The following is a 14849-nucleotide window of genomic DNA, read 5'->3' as shown; positions in this document are numbered from 1 at the left end:
TCAGGGCTAATGACTGCATTCCAGCCTCTGATGACTCTGCCAGGGCAACCACTAGTGTTGCGGCTGAAGAAACTGTCAGGACAGCTGAAGCTTCAACGGTTGTGCCTGGAGAGACTGAAAATGCCAGGGCAACTGCATCAGTTGTGCCTGAAGTTATTGAACCAATTTCCTCTGCTGCTCCGGCACCTACACCAAGTCCAATTCTTCCTTCTGCATCAGAAGCGAAGAAGACCAAGGCTGCGGAGCGTGCAGCTGTGAAGAAAAGGAAAGCATCAACTTCATCAGATTCTTCAGCTCCGAAGAAGATGAAGAAATTGACTAGCTCTTTTGAGAATCCGATTGATGCTATTCCCGCAAGCATGCCATCAAAGGAACTCGTTCCTTTTGATGAAGAATACGTGATCCCAAGCGGATCTGATGAAGATATTCCTTCTGCTGCTTCTTCAGAGCAGTTGGATGAAGAAATTGAAGTGGATGCAATCCCTTCAACCCCAATCATCTCATCACCCATGCCTCAGTTCACAGCTGAAGAGGCCAGCGTTGAAGAAAAGAGTGATGAAGATGAGGATGTGGACATTGGGTGCACAACACATGTGATGAACGATGACTTTTGGGAAAGTCGGCACCCCAATTCTCCTCTGTTCACACCTCTGCAACAAATACCTCAGTCTCCAGTGAATACTGAAGTCCAAATGGGATCTGAAGAACCACACCCCACTCCATCTATTCATGAAGAGATTCCAGCCACTAGTGCTGATGTTAATATTGATGAAGAATTGAAGACCCGGGCTACCACTGAATAAACTGAAATTCCTCAGCCTGTGGATCCTGAGATTGCAATTCCAGATGTTGTGATGCAATTGACTGACACTCCTCAACCCAAGCCAAAGGATCCCTTCTCGAAGAAACAAAAATTCAAGGCTGATGACTTCTTCGGCGAGCATGTGTTCTTCACCGAGTATAACCCATATGACTCTGCTCGTCTTAGAAGGAAGCGTTTCTGGACTGCCAGCCAAGCCAACTTCTATTCTTCACTGCTTTTCAACAAACACAAAGTCTTCGACCATGAGCATATTCCTCACGTGGACAGGGAATCACTGCCTTGCTTCACACCAGTCCTCAGTGTGCTTCATGATGCAGGACTGCTCAACTTTTGCACTGACATTGTTGATTGGAATGAAGAGCTAATTCTTCAGTTCTATGCAATGCTGCACATCACAGGAGATGCAAATGATGTGAATTCTTGGGTATTGGACTGGATGACAGAGAATACACACTACAAAGCACCGGCCTCTGAATTGCTTCATGCCCTGCTTGTCAGTCCTCCCCTTGAAGGTGCTCGTTTCCTATACATGAACCTGAACTTACCGCTCTCTACATGCAAGTGATGATGAAGCCGCTGAAGCCCGGTCAAGCCCCAAGGACCAAATTCCTCATAAAGGAATTGATGTATGTGCCCAGAACTGTCTATCGCATTCTATCAAAGACATTGAGTCCAATCAAAGGCCACGACTCGAATGATGAAGAAGTCATTAGCATCATGAAGAATATGCTATTCAATACCATGCATGGCATTCCTGTCAACTGTCATGATTTCTTCATGAGGACTCTGGAAAATGTTGCACTCTCTCCGTTTGAGTTGAAGCCTTACGCTCCTTGGATTATGAGATTCCTCAGAACAAGGTCTTCACTCAACTACAAGGCTGACTTTCAGAATCATCTCAGCTACTTGCCCCCCATTGAAGTCCTCAAAAGGACATTTCCTCAGCTGATGAAAAGGGCAAGGCCACTGCTGTTATTGATGAAGGCATTTGTCCATTGGATGGTCAGTTCCGCAAAGCTGCATCTTACTCCACTGATACGTCTCCAACGTATCTATATTTTTTTATTGTTCCATGCTATTATATTATCTGTTTTGGATGTTTATGGGCTTTATTAAACACTTTTATATTATTTTTGGGACTAACCTATTAACCCAGAGCCCAGTGCCAGTTTCTGTTTTTCCCTTGTTTCAGTGTTTCGCAGAAAAGGAATATCAAACAGAGTCCAAACGGAATGAAACCTTCGGGAGCATGATTTTTGGAACAAACGTGATCCTGGAGACTTGGAGTTGAAGTCAAGGAAGCTTCGAGGTGGCCACGAGGCAGGGAGGCGCGCCTGCCCCCCTGGGCGCGCCCCCACCCTCGTGGGCTCCTCGTGGCTCCCCTGACCGACTTCTTTCGCCTATATATATCCGTATACCCTAAAAACATCGGGGAACATAATAGATCGGGAGTTCCGCCGCCGCAAGCCTCTGTAGCCACCAAAAACCAATCGGGACCTTGTTCCGGTACCATCTTCATCATCCCGTCGCTCTCCATGACGAGGAGGAGTAGTTCACCCTAGGGGCTGAGGGTATGTACCAGTAGCTATGTGTTCGATCTCTCTCTCTCTCGTGTTCTTGAGGTAGTACGATCTTGATGTATCGCGAGCTTTGCTACTATGGTTGGATCTTATGATGTTTCTCCCCCTCTACTCTCTTGTAATGGATTGAGTTTTCCCTTCGAAGTTATCTTATTGGATTGAGTCTTTAAGGATTTGAGAACACTTTATGTATGTATTGCATGTGCTTATCTGTGGTGACAATGGGATATCATGTGATCCACTTGATGTATGTTTTGGTGATCAACTAGCGGGTTCCGCTCGAGAACTTATGCATAGGGGTTGGCACACGTTTTCGTCTTGACTCTCCGGTCGAAACTTTGGGGCACTCTTTGAAGTACTTTGTGTTGGTTTGAATAGATGAATCTGAGATTGTGTGATGCATATCGTATAATCATACCCACAGATACTTGAGGTGAATTGGAGTATCTAGGTGACATTAGGGTTTTGGTTGATTTGTGTCTTAAGGTGTTATTCTAGTACGAACTCTATGATAGATCGAACGGAAAGAATAGCTTCATGTTATTTTACTACAGACTCTTGAATAGATCGATCAGAAAGAATAAATTTGAGGTGGTTTCGTACCCTACCATAATCTCTTCGTTTGTTCTCCGCTATTAGTGACTTTGGAGTGACTCTTTGTTGCATGTTGAGGGATAGTTATATGATCCAATTATGTTATTATTGTTGAGAGAACTTGCACTAGTGAAAGTATGAACCCTAGGCCTTGTTTCAACGCATTGCAATATCGTTTGTGCTCACTTTTATCATTCGTTACCTTGCTGTTTTTATATTTTCAGATTACAAAAACCTATATCTACCATCCACATTGCAGTTGTATCACCATCTCTTCGCCGAACTAGTGCACCTATACAATTTAACATTGTATTGGGTGTGTTGGGGACACAAGAGACTCTTTGTTATTTGGTTGCAGGGTTGTTTGAGAGAGACCATCTTCATCCTACGCCTCCCACGGATTGATAAACCTTAGGTCATCCACTTGAGGGAAATTTGCTACTGTGCTACAAACCTCCGCACTTGGAGGCCCAACAACGTCTACAAGAAGAAGGTAGCGTAGTAGACATCAAGCTCTTTTCTGGCGCTGTTGCCGGGGAGGTGAGTGCTTGAAGGTATATCTTTAGATCTTGCAATCGAATCTTTTTGTTTCGTTTTTTAGCACTAGTTTAGTTTATAAAAGAAAACTACAAAAAAAGGAATTAAGGGTACCTCATATGCTTCATCTTTTTAATGTCTTCCGTGAAAATAAGGATTCCGATAACTGTGCTCAATTGCTAGAGGAAGAATGCATTAAAATGTTTGGCACTAAATCTTTGAATGATGAGCATGATTGAAATGTTGTTAGTATGAATTCTTTGAATACCCATGATGCTAATGATATGCAAAGCCACAAGCTTGGGGATGCTATGTTTGATGAAGATGATATGTTTAGTCCCCCAAGTTTTGATGAGCAAATTTATTGTGATGAAAGCATGCCTCATATTTATGATGATTATTGTGATGACATGTATGCTATAAAGAATAAACATAACCATGAAACTTGTCATCATAATTTTAATTTTCAATTGGATTATGCTTCACATGATAGTTATTTTGTTGAGTTTGTTCCCACTACTATTCATGAGAAGAAATTTGCTTATGTGGAGAGTAATAAAAACTATATGCATGTAGATCATGGAAAGAATGCTTTATGTGATGGTTATATTGTTGAATTCATTCATGATTCTACTGAAATTTATTATGAGAGAGGATCATACGCTCCTACATATTGCAATAATATCAAGTTTCCTCTCTATGTGCTTAAAGTTTTAAAGTTATGCTTGTTTTGCCTTCCTATGCTAGTTGATTATTGTTCCCATAAATTGTTTGCTCACAAAATCCCTATGCATAGGAAGTGGGTTAGACTTAAATGTGCTAGTCATATTCTTCATGATGCTCTCTTTATGTTTCCATTCTTATCTTTTAGGTGAGCATCATTGAAATCATCATGCCTAGCTAGGGGCATTAAGCGTTAGCGCTTGTTGGGAGGCAACCCAATTTTATTTTTGTTCCTTGCTTTTTGCTCCTGTTTAGCAATAAATAATCTATCTAGCTTCTGTTAAGATGTGGTTTTATGTTTTAATTAGTGTTTGTGCCAAGTAAGACCTATAGGATCTTCTTGGATGATAATTATTTGATTTTGCTGAAAAAGACAGAAACTTTCTGCTCACAAAAACAATTGTGAAAAATCACCAGAAAGTGATAAAATACTGATTCCAATTGCAGTAGATTAATAATCAAATTATCTAGGTCGTCCTATTTTTGCAGATTTTTCTGAGTTCCAGAAGTTTGCGTTTGATGCAGATTACTACAGACTGTTCTGTTTTTGACAGCTTCTGTTTTTCTATGTGTTGTTTGCTTATTTTGATGAATCTATGAGTAGTATCGGAGGGTACGAACCATATAGGAGTTGGAATACAGTATATATTACACCAATATGAATTAGATTGAGTTCACAACAGTACCTAAGTGGTGATTTATTTTCTTATGCTAACGGAGCTTACGAGTTTTCTGTTGAGTTTTGTGTTGTGAAGTTTTCAAGTTTTGGGTAAAGATTCGATGGACTATGGAATAAAGAGTGGCAAGAGCCTAAGCTTGGGGATGCCCAAGGCACCCCAAGCTAATATTCAAGTACAACCAAGAGCCTAAGCTTGGGGATGCCCCGGATGGCATCCCCTCTTTCGTCTTCGTTCATCGGTAACTTTACTTGGAGCTATATTTTTATTCACCACATGATATGTGTTTTGCTTGGAGCGTCATTTTATTTTGTTTTGTTTTGCTTGCTGTTTGAATAAAATACCAAGATCTGAAATTCTTAAATGTTAGAGAGTCTTCACATAGTTGCATAATTATTAAACTACTCATTGATCTTCACTTATATCTTTTGGAGTAGTTTGTCATTTGCTCTAGTGCTTCACTTATATCCTTTTAGAGCACGGCGGTGGTTTTATTTTGAAGAAATAGATGAACTCTCGTGCTTCACTTATATTATTTTGAGAGTCCTAAACAGCATGGTAATTTGCTTTGGTTATGAATTTAGTCCTAATATGATGGGCATCCAAGATGGGTATAATAAAAACTTTCATATAAAGTGCATTGAATACTATGAGAAGTTTGATACTTGATGATTGTTTTGAGATATGAAGATGGTGATATTAGAGTCATGCCAGTGGAGTAGTTGTGAATTTGAGAAATACTTGTGTTAAAGTTTGTGATTCCCGTAGCATGCATGTATGGTGAACCGTTATGTGATGAAGTCGGAGCATGATTTATTTATTGATTGTCTTCCTTATGAGTGGCGGTCAGGGATGAGCGATGGTCTTTTCCTACCAATCTATCCCCCTAGGAGCATGCGTGTAGTACTTTGTTACGATAACTAATAGATTTTTGTAGTAAGTATGTGAGTTCTTTATGACTAATGTTGAGTCCATGGATTATATGCACTCTCACCCTTCCACCATTACTAGCCTCTCTTGTGCCGCACAACTTTCGCCGGTATCATACACCCACCATATACCTTCCTCAAAACACCCACCATACCTACCTATTATGGCATTTCCATAGCCATTCCGAGATATATTGCCATGCAACTTTCCACTGTTCCGTTTATTATGACACGCTCCATCATTGTCATATTGCTTTGCATGATCATGTAGTTGACATCGTATTTGTGGCAAAGCCACCGTTCATAATTCTTTCATACATGTCACTCATGAGTCATTGCACATCCCGGTACACCGCCGGAGGCATTCATATAGAGTCATATCTTGTTCTAAGTATTGAGTTGTAATTCTTGAGTTGTAAGTAAATAAAAGTGTGATGATCATCATTATTAGAGCATTGTCCCAGAGAGGTAAGGATGATGGAGACTACGATTCCCCCACAAGTCGGGATGAGACTTCGGACGAAAAATAAAAAAAGAGGAAAAAAGAGGCCAAAAAAACAAAACAAAAAATGAGAGAAAAGAGAGAAGGGACAATGCTACTATCCTTTTACCACACTTGTGCTTCAAAGTAGCACCATGATCTTCATGATAGAGAATCTCCTATGTTGTCACTTTCATATACTAGTGGGAATTTTTCATTATAGAACTTGGCTTGTATATTCCACTGATGAGCTTCCTCAAAATGCCCTAGGTCTTCGTGAGCAAGCGAGTTGGATGCACACCCACTTAGTTTCTTTTTGAGCTTTCATACACTTATAGCTCTAGTGCATCCGTTGCATGGCAATCCCTACTCACTCACATTGATATCTATTGATGGGCATCTCCATAGCCCGTTGATACGCCTAGTTGATGTGAGACTATCTTCTCCTTTTTGTCTTCTCCACAACCACCATTCTATTCCACCTATAGTGCTATGTCCATGGCTCACGCTCATGTATTGCGTGAAGATTGAAAATTTTTGAGAACATCAAAAGTATGAAACAATTGCTTGGCTTGTCATCGGGGTTGTGCATGATTTAAATATTTTGTGTGATGAAGATATAGCATAGCCAGACTATATGATTTTGTAGGGATAGCTTGCTTTGGCCATGTTATTTTGAGAAGACATGATTGCTTTGTTAGTATGCTTGAAGTATTATTATTTTTATGTCAATACTAAACTTTTATCTTGAATCTTTCGGATCTGAACGTTCATGCCACAATGAAGAAAAATACATTGAAGAATATGCTAGGTAGCATTCCACATCAAAAATTCTGTGTTTATCATTTACCTACTCGAGGACGAGCAGGAATTAAGCTTGGGGATGCTGGTACGTCTCCAACGTATCTATAATTTTTTATTGTTCCATGCTATTATATTATCTGTTTTGGATGTTTATGGGCTTTATTAAACACTTTTATATTATTTTTGGGACTAACCTATTAACCCAGAGCCCAGTGCCAGTTTCTGTTTTTCCCTTGTTTCAGTGTTTCACAGAAAAGGAATATCAAACGGAGTCCAAACAGAATGAAACCTTCGGGAGCGTGATTTTTGGAACGAACGTGATCCAGGAGATTTGGAGTTGAAGTCAAGGAAGCTTCGAGGTGGCCATGAGGCAGGGAGGCGCGCCTGCCCCCTTGGGCGTGCCCCCCACCCTCGTGGGCCCCTCGTGGCTCCCCTGACCGACTTCTTTCGCCTATATATATCCATATACCCTAAAAACATCGGGGAACATAATAGATCGGGAGTTCCGCCGCCGCAAGCCTCTGTAGCCACCAAAAAACAATCGGGGCACTGTTCCGGCACCCTGCTGGAGGGGGATCCCTCACCGGTGGCCATCTACATCATCCCGGCGCTCGCCATGACGAGGAGGGAGTAGTTCATCCTCGGGGCTGAGGGTATGTACCGGTAGCTATGTGTTTGATCTCTCTCTCTCTCGTGTTCTTGAGGTGGTACGATCTTGATGTATCGCGAGATTTGCTACTATGGTTGGATCTTATGATGTTTCTCCCCCTCTACTCTCTTGTAATGGATTGAGTTTTACCTTTGAAGTTATCTTATTGGATTGAGTCTTTAAGGATTTGAGAACACTTTATGTATGTCTTGCATGTGCTTATCTGTGGTGACAATGGGATATCACGTGATCCACTTGATGTATGTTTTGGTGATCAACTTGCGGGTTCCGCTCGTGAACTTATGCATAGAGGTTGGCACACGTTTTAGTCTTGACTCTCCGATAGAAACTATGGGGCACTCTTTGAAGTACTTTGTGTTGGTTTGAATAGATGAATCTGAGATTGTGTGATGCATATCGTATAATCATACCCACGGATACTTGAGGTGACATTGGAGTATCTAGGTGACATTAGGGTTTTGGTTGATTTGTGTCTTAAGGTGTTATTCTAGTACGAACTCTATGATAGATCGAATGGAAAAAATAGCTTCATGTTATTTTACTACGGACTCTTGAATAGATCGATCACAAAGAATAACTTTGAGGTGGTTTCGTACCCTACCATAATCTCTTCGTTTGTTCTCCGCTATTAGTGACTTTGGAGTGACTCTTTGTTGCATGTTGAGGGATAGTTATATGATCCAATTATGTTATTATTGTTGAGAGAACTTGCACTAGTGAAAGTATGAACCCTAGGCCTTGTTTCAACGCATTGCAATATCGTTTGTGCTCACTTTTATCATTGGTTACCTTGCGGTTTTTATATTTTCAGATTACAAAAACCTATATCTACCATCCATATTGCACTTGTATCACCATCTCTTTGCCGAGCTAGTGCACCTATACAATTTACCATTGTATTGGGTGTGTTGGGGACACAAGAGACTCTTTGTTATTTGGTTGCAGGGTTGTTTGAGAGAGACCATCTTCATCCTATGCCTCCCACGGATTGATAAACCTTAGGTCATCCACTTGAGGGAAATTTGCTACTGTCCTACAAACCTCTGCACTTTGAGACCCAACAACGTCTACAAGAAGAAGGTTGCGTAGTAGACATCATCCACCAATGATGACTCTGCCACTCATGACTCTGCCGCAAATGCTTCAAAGCAAAATCCTCAAGGCATAGCTCCAAGGGTGATGACTGATCGTGAGCTTCTCCTCAGTCTTCACCAGAAGGTTGATCGCAACCACAAATGGGTTAAGAGTCAGTTTGGTTCTATTCTGCACAACATGAGTGCTACACACAATGCAGTGAAGAAAAACCATTACTACCTCTATGAAGTCTTCGGTCGCACCTGGGCTGTTCTGTCACATCTGTATGGTGAAGAATATCTGAAGCAAATGGGTCACAAGTAGGACTTTGACTGGTCTCAGCCACCAGCGAAGAAATTCAAGAAGGCCAAAGTTCCCTCCTTGGTGGCCAGCTCATATTCTTCATCACGCGACACGTACGAACATGAAGACTTGGACGACACTGCGGCAGGCCCTACTACAACAACTGACCCCAACAACGCTGGCGCTCCTCCATCATCATGATATTCTTCAGGGGCGTTTGTCCTCATTTTTCGATCCTTTTGGTCATTCGATGACAAAGGGGGAGAAATTTGAGTTAGTCTTCAAGCGGGTCTACCTATATGGGCATTTTTTTGCTAAGTTACAACTCTCGATCTTTTGAAGACTTTGCTCGATCGAGTTGTAAACTTAAACCCTATGGTGTCTGATACTTTTGATGTGTTCATATATGTTAATGCACGCATGATGAATTACATCAGTCACCATATTTCATCATGCATTTCAAATTCTTCATATTATATGTCAAATGCGTGTATGAATTACAAGATATTGGGGGAGATATCCATGATTCTACTCTTCAAGTGTGCATTGCTTCAAAAGCAAATTCCTCACTATGCACAACTTCAGGGGGAGTTCTTCTATATCTTGCAATCAAATTCCTCAATATCAGTATTTACACTTCATATGTTTATCCCCGTTGAAAACTTAACCTATATTGTCATCAATCACGAAAAAGGGGGAGATTGTAAGTGCATCTAGTGCCCCTTAGTGATTTTGGTGTATTGAAGACTTATAGGTTAAGGGACTGATGCGTTTGTGAGTGTACACAGGTCTATAAGTCTATGAGGAGTTTGATATTTACAGAGAAAGTTGATCCCTAAAAATGAATGTCTTCGTCTAAAGACTTTGGATTTCTGAAGACTTTCTGAAGACTTTGAAAGTGAAGAAATTGGTGTGACCTTGAAGACTTGGTATTCATTCGAGGAACATGAACCGTGAAGAATTTTGTTTTCGTAGTTTCATTTTCTCTTTCTTGAGTCATAGGAAACACCGTACTATTAAAGGGGGTCAAGGAAATACTAAGGAAAAAATTTCCATGTGATGCTCAACTCAAAATCCTACACCTACCAATCCCTTCGAGTGAAGCCATTGGAAATCTCATACAGTTCAGTCAATTTCTTCAGTGACAGAGATGAAGTTCTTCTGGTCTCTGAGGAATTTGTTCTGACTGAGGAGTTAGGAATTCGCTAGTGCGGATCGCCTACAAGTGAGGAACATGATAGCCCTTAGGAATTTGATAGCCAAATTTCCGACCGTTGTTGTGCTATGCGCCAGCTGTCCCAAAATATCTACCCACCTAACGGTCATATCATTGAAGGGCATTTATGTCTTATCATGTCGGGCTGCTCCCTAGGCTATAAATAGCCGCCCCCTACAACCACTAGCTGGTTGGCTGCACTGAGAGAAACTGACACTTGTCATTTGAGAGCATCCCATCCTCCGAGGACTTTGAGAAAAAATCATCAAGTGAGGAAATCCCAAACCCAAACACCTACAAACCCAAAGTGATTGAGCATCACTGAAGAGATTGATCCTGCGTGGATCTGACTCTTGTTACCTTTAAGACTGTGCATCTTCCAGACGGTTAGGCGTCATGGTCTAGAGCATCCAAGAGGAAATTCTGGATCGCCGAGTGACCGAGTTTGTGAAGCTTTGGTGCTTTCATTGAGAGTTCCACTGTGCCGTCGACGAAAGGTTCGATGGCCCCTTCAATCGTCTATAGTAACACTGTCCAAGGCGGAACTTTCCTGCCCGGACAGATTCTCGTGTTCGGCGGCTTCGTACTGCGGGCCAACTCGCTTGGCCATCTGGAGCAGGTCGATAGCTACGCCCCTGGCCATCAGGTCAGATTTGGAAGCTTGAACTACATCGCGGACATCCGTGGAGACTTGGTCTTCAACGGATTTGAGACCGCAGCGATCGCTCCCCTTTGCCCCGATGAACATGACTTAAATCTGTTATCAGATCACGTCCAGGAGATGGTTCCTGTTGCTGCAATGGCCCTAGAACCGAAGTACATCGTGCCATCCGAGGCCACAGAGTCCGCGGTGTTGGAGCGGCACACGGACTCAACACCCCGCAATACTTGCGTCCATGGAACTCTGGACTCGTCTCCGGCTATAAGTTCCGGACCCGGTGCGCCTGCGAACACCGAGCTGGATCGGTTATCGATTTCCGAATTTAGCGCCGCAGACATCTTCCAGCACTCACCTTTGGGCGATGTGCTGAACTCTTTAAAGAATTTGTCCTTGGAGAAGGACTAACAGCCAAACTATCTCCGGTTCGATCTAGGGGCTGACGACGGAGAATTTTGCTTCCCACCCACCACCCACTTCATAGCTACCGTCGAAGACTTAACCGACGAGCTCCATTATGGCTCCGAAGACATCGACGGTATGGACGACGATGCCGACAAGGAGCACGGCCAAGACCCGCCATTCACCGGGCGTTGGACGGCCACCTCTTCGTACGACGTGTACATGGTTGACACACCTAAAGGATCTGACGGCGATGACAAAGAAGGGACAGATGCGAATAAACCCTCTGAGACGCAGTCCAGGCGCCGACGCCCTAAACGCCGCTCTAAGTCACGTCGCTCAAAAGACAGCAACACGGCGCCGGAGAAAATAGTACTCCTGACGACGCTGAAAATAATGAAGACCCTGTTGGAGCAACATCCGAAAAAGAGGAACAAGACAACGAGCAAGTTAACCCTGGTAAACAGGCCAGGCCTAGTGACCTGGAGGACGATAGTTACCGTCCATCCTCCGAGGATGATGAGAGCCTCGGCAATGAGGACTTCATCGTGCCTGAGGCACCCCTCGAGCAGGAGTGCTTTAAGTGCCAGCTCATAGCTACTGCAAGAAGCCTAAAGAAAAAGCAGCAGCAGCTCCAAGCTGATCAACACCTACTCATTGATAGATGGACTGATGTCCAGGAAGCCGAAGAATACGGCCTCAAGCGCCCAACGAAGAGTTACCCAAAGCGCAGACTGCTACCTCGGTTCGACAAGGAGGCACCAGATCCCTCGCGTAATGCGGAACGACCACCACGAGGTCAGGACAGTGCGGCGGACCGACCACCCCGCGGTCGGGATAAAACAACAACTCAGGTCGAACAACAGCCCGCCCCACCACCTCGTAAACACAAGGACAAACCAGCTCGGGACCATACATACAGCCTTCGGCAGGAATCGGAAAGCAGAGCAGGACACATCAGATCGATCTACGGATCACGAGAACGCTTCCCTACTCGGGACGACGGCTACCTATTCGGACGCGACAAACCAAGTCACACCCGGGCCGATAACCGCAGACGGACTTCATCGGAGGTGCGCCGTGACGCGGCCCTTATAGAGGCGCCGCACACCCCCTCTGCTTCACAGATGAGGTGCTGGATCACGAATTCCCCGAGGGGTTCAAACCCGTCAATATTGAATCATACGACGGAACAACCAATCCCGCAGTGTGGATCGAAGATTTTATTCTCCACATCCACATGGCCCGAGGAGATGATCTCCACGCCATCAAATACCTCCCACTAAAATTAAAAGGGCCGGCTAGACACTGGCTAAATAGTCTGCCTGAAAATTCCATCGGCAGCTGGGAGGACTTGGAAGAGGCTTTCCTTGATAACTTCCAAGGAACTTATGTCCGGCCACCAAATGCCGATGACTTAAGCCACATATTTCAACAACCTGGAGAATCAGCCAGAAAATTCTGGACTAGGTTCCTAACCAAAAAGAACCAGATCGTTGACTGTCCGGATGTCGAAGCCCTAGCAGCCTTCAAACACAACATCCATGACAAATGGCTAGCGCGCCACCTCGGCCAAGAAAAACTGAAGTCTATGGCAACCCTTACGGCACTCATGACCCGTTTTTGCGCGGGTGAGGACAGCTGGCTGGCTCGAAGTAAAAATACAGCCAGCAAGGTAGGCCCCACAAAGGCCAAGAATAGCACCGGCAAGCTCCGGCGCAATAGACACAAACGCCAAAGCAATGGCGACAACACCGATGACACCACAGTTAACACCGGATTCAGCGGCTCCAAGTCCGGCCAACGGAAGAAGCCCTACAAAAGAAACAATGAAGGACCTTCCAGCCTGGACCGCATACTCGACCGTCCGTGCCAGATACACGACACCCCAGACAAACAAGCCAATCATACCAACAGGGATTTTTGGGTTTTCAAACAGGCTGGCAAGTTAAATGCCGAAAACAAGGAAAAGGGATCACAAAGTGAGGACGAGGACGAAGAGCCCCGGCAGCCGAACACCGGGGGGCATAAGAAATTTCCCCCTCAAGTCAACACGGTGAACATGATATACGCTACACACATCCCCAAAAGGGAGCGTAAGCGAGCACTTAGGGACGTCTACGCGGTAGAGCCAGTCGCCCCAAAATTCAATCCGTGGTCGTCAGTCCCGATCGTCGACATCACCAAACTAGTATCCGCCATGGCGGTTCAGCCGCACTAGTCCTCGACCCAATTATCGACGGGTTTCACCTAACACGAGTCCTGATGGACGGTGGTAGCAGCCTCAACCTGCTTTATCAGGAGACAGTGCGGAAGATGGGCATTAACCCCTCACGAATCAAACCAACAAAGACTACCTTTAAAGGATTCATACCAGGCGTAAAGGCCCGCTGTATGAGCTCAATCACACTGGAGGTGGTCTTCGGTTCTCCGAACAACTTCCGAAGCGAAGAGTTAATCTTCGATATCGTCCCCTTCCGCAGTGGCTACCACACACTGCTCGGACGAACCGCGTTTGCTAGATTCAACGCAGTGCCACACTATGCTTATCTCAAGCTCAAGATGTCCGGTCCACGTGGCGTCATAACAGTCAATGGCAATACTGAACTCTCCCTCCGAACAAAGGAGCACACCGCCACCCTAGCAGCCGAGGTACAGAGCGGCCTTCTCAAGCAGCACCATAGTACGGCTGCCGAGCCCCTGGACATCATTAAGAGGTTCCGTACTACACTGCAACAGGACAGCGCGGCTCGTCAAGAGCTCGATTAGCAATTCGGCCTCCGTCCCAGTCCCGATGAAGTAGTGGCATTCATACCACGCATTCATAATTACGCACTCAAAATTCCATGGACATCGACGGAGGCACAAGCTAGCCCGGGATCTACAGTTCGGCTAGACCGATCCCGGACACACATATAACTTTACTATTTTCTTTTTCCCTTTTTCGCAGGTTTCTCTTATGCGGGCCTCTTTCGACGGCCTGATTTATGGTCGTGTCAAAGGACAAATACACCGGATCGACATGGAGCATAGGCGTGCAGGGGCAACCCTAGAGGCCAATCCAACAATTACTCTATCTGTTTTCAGGACACACACGCAGCTCGCCTTTAGTTGTGGCATGTGATAACCCACAAGTATAGGGGATCGCAACAGTTTTCGAGGGTAGAGTATTCAACCCGAATTTATTGATTCGACAGAAGGGGAGCCAAAGAATATTCTCAAGTATTAGCAGTTGAGTTGTCAATTCAACCACACCTGGATAACTTAATATCAGCAGCAAAGTATTTAGTAGCAAAGTAGTATGGAAGTAACGGTAATAGTAGCAAAAGTAATATTTTTGGGTTTTGTAGTGATTGTAACAGTAGCAACGGTAAAGTA

Source organism: Triticum aestivum, chromosome 6D (assembly GCF_018294505.1).
Source record: "Triticum aestivum cultivar Chinese Spring chromosome 6D, IWGSC CS RefSeq v2.1, whole genome shotgun sequence".
NCBI lineage: Eukaryota > Viridiplantae > Streptophyta > Magnoliopsida > Poales > Poaceae > Triticum > Triticum aestivum.
Note: the sequence above shows the minus strand (reverse complement) of the source record.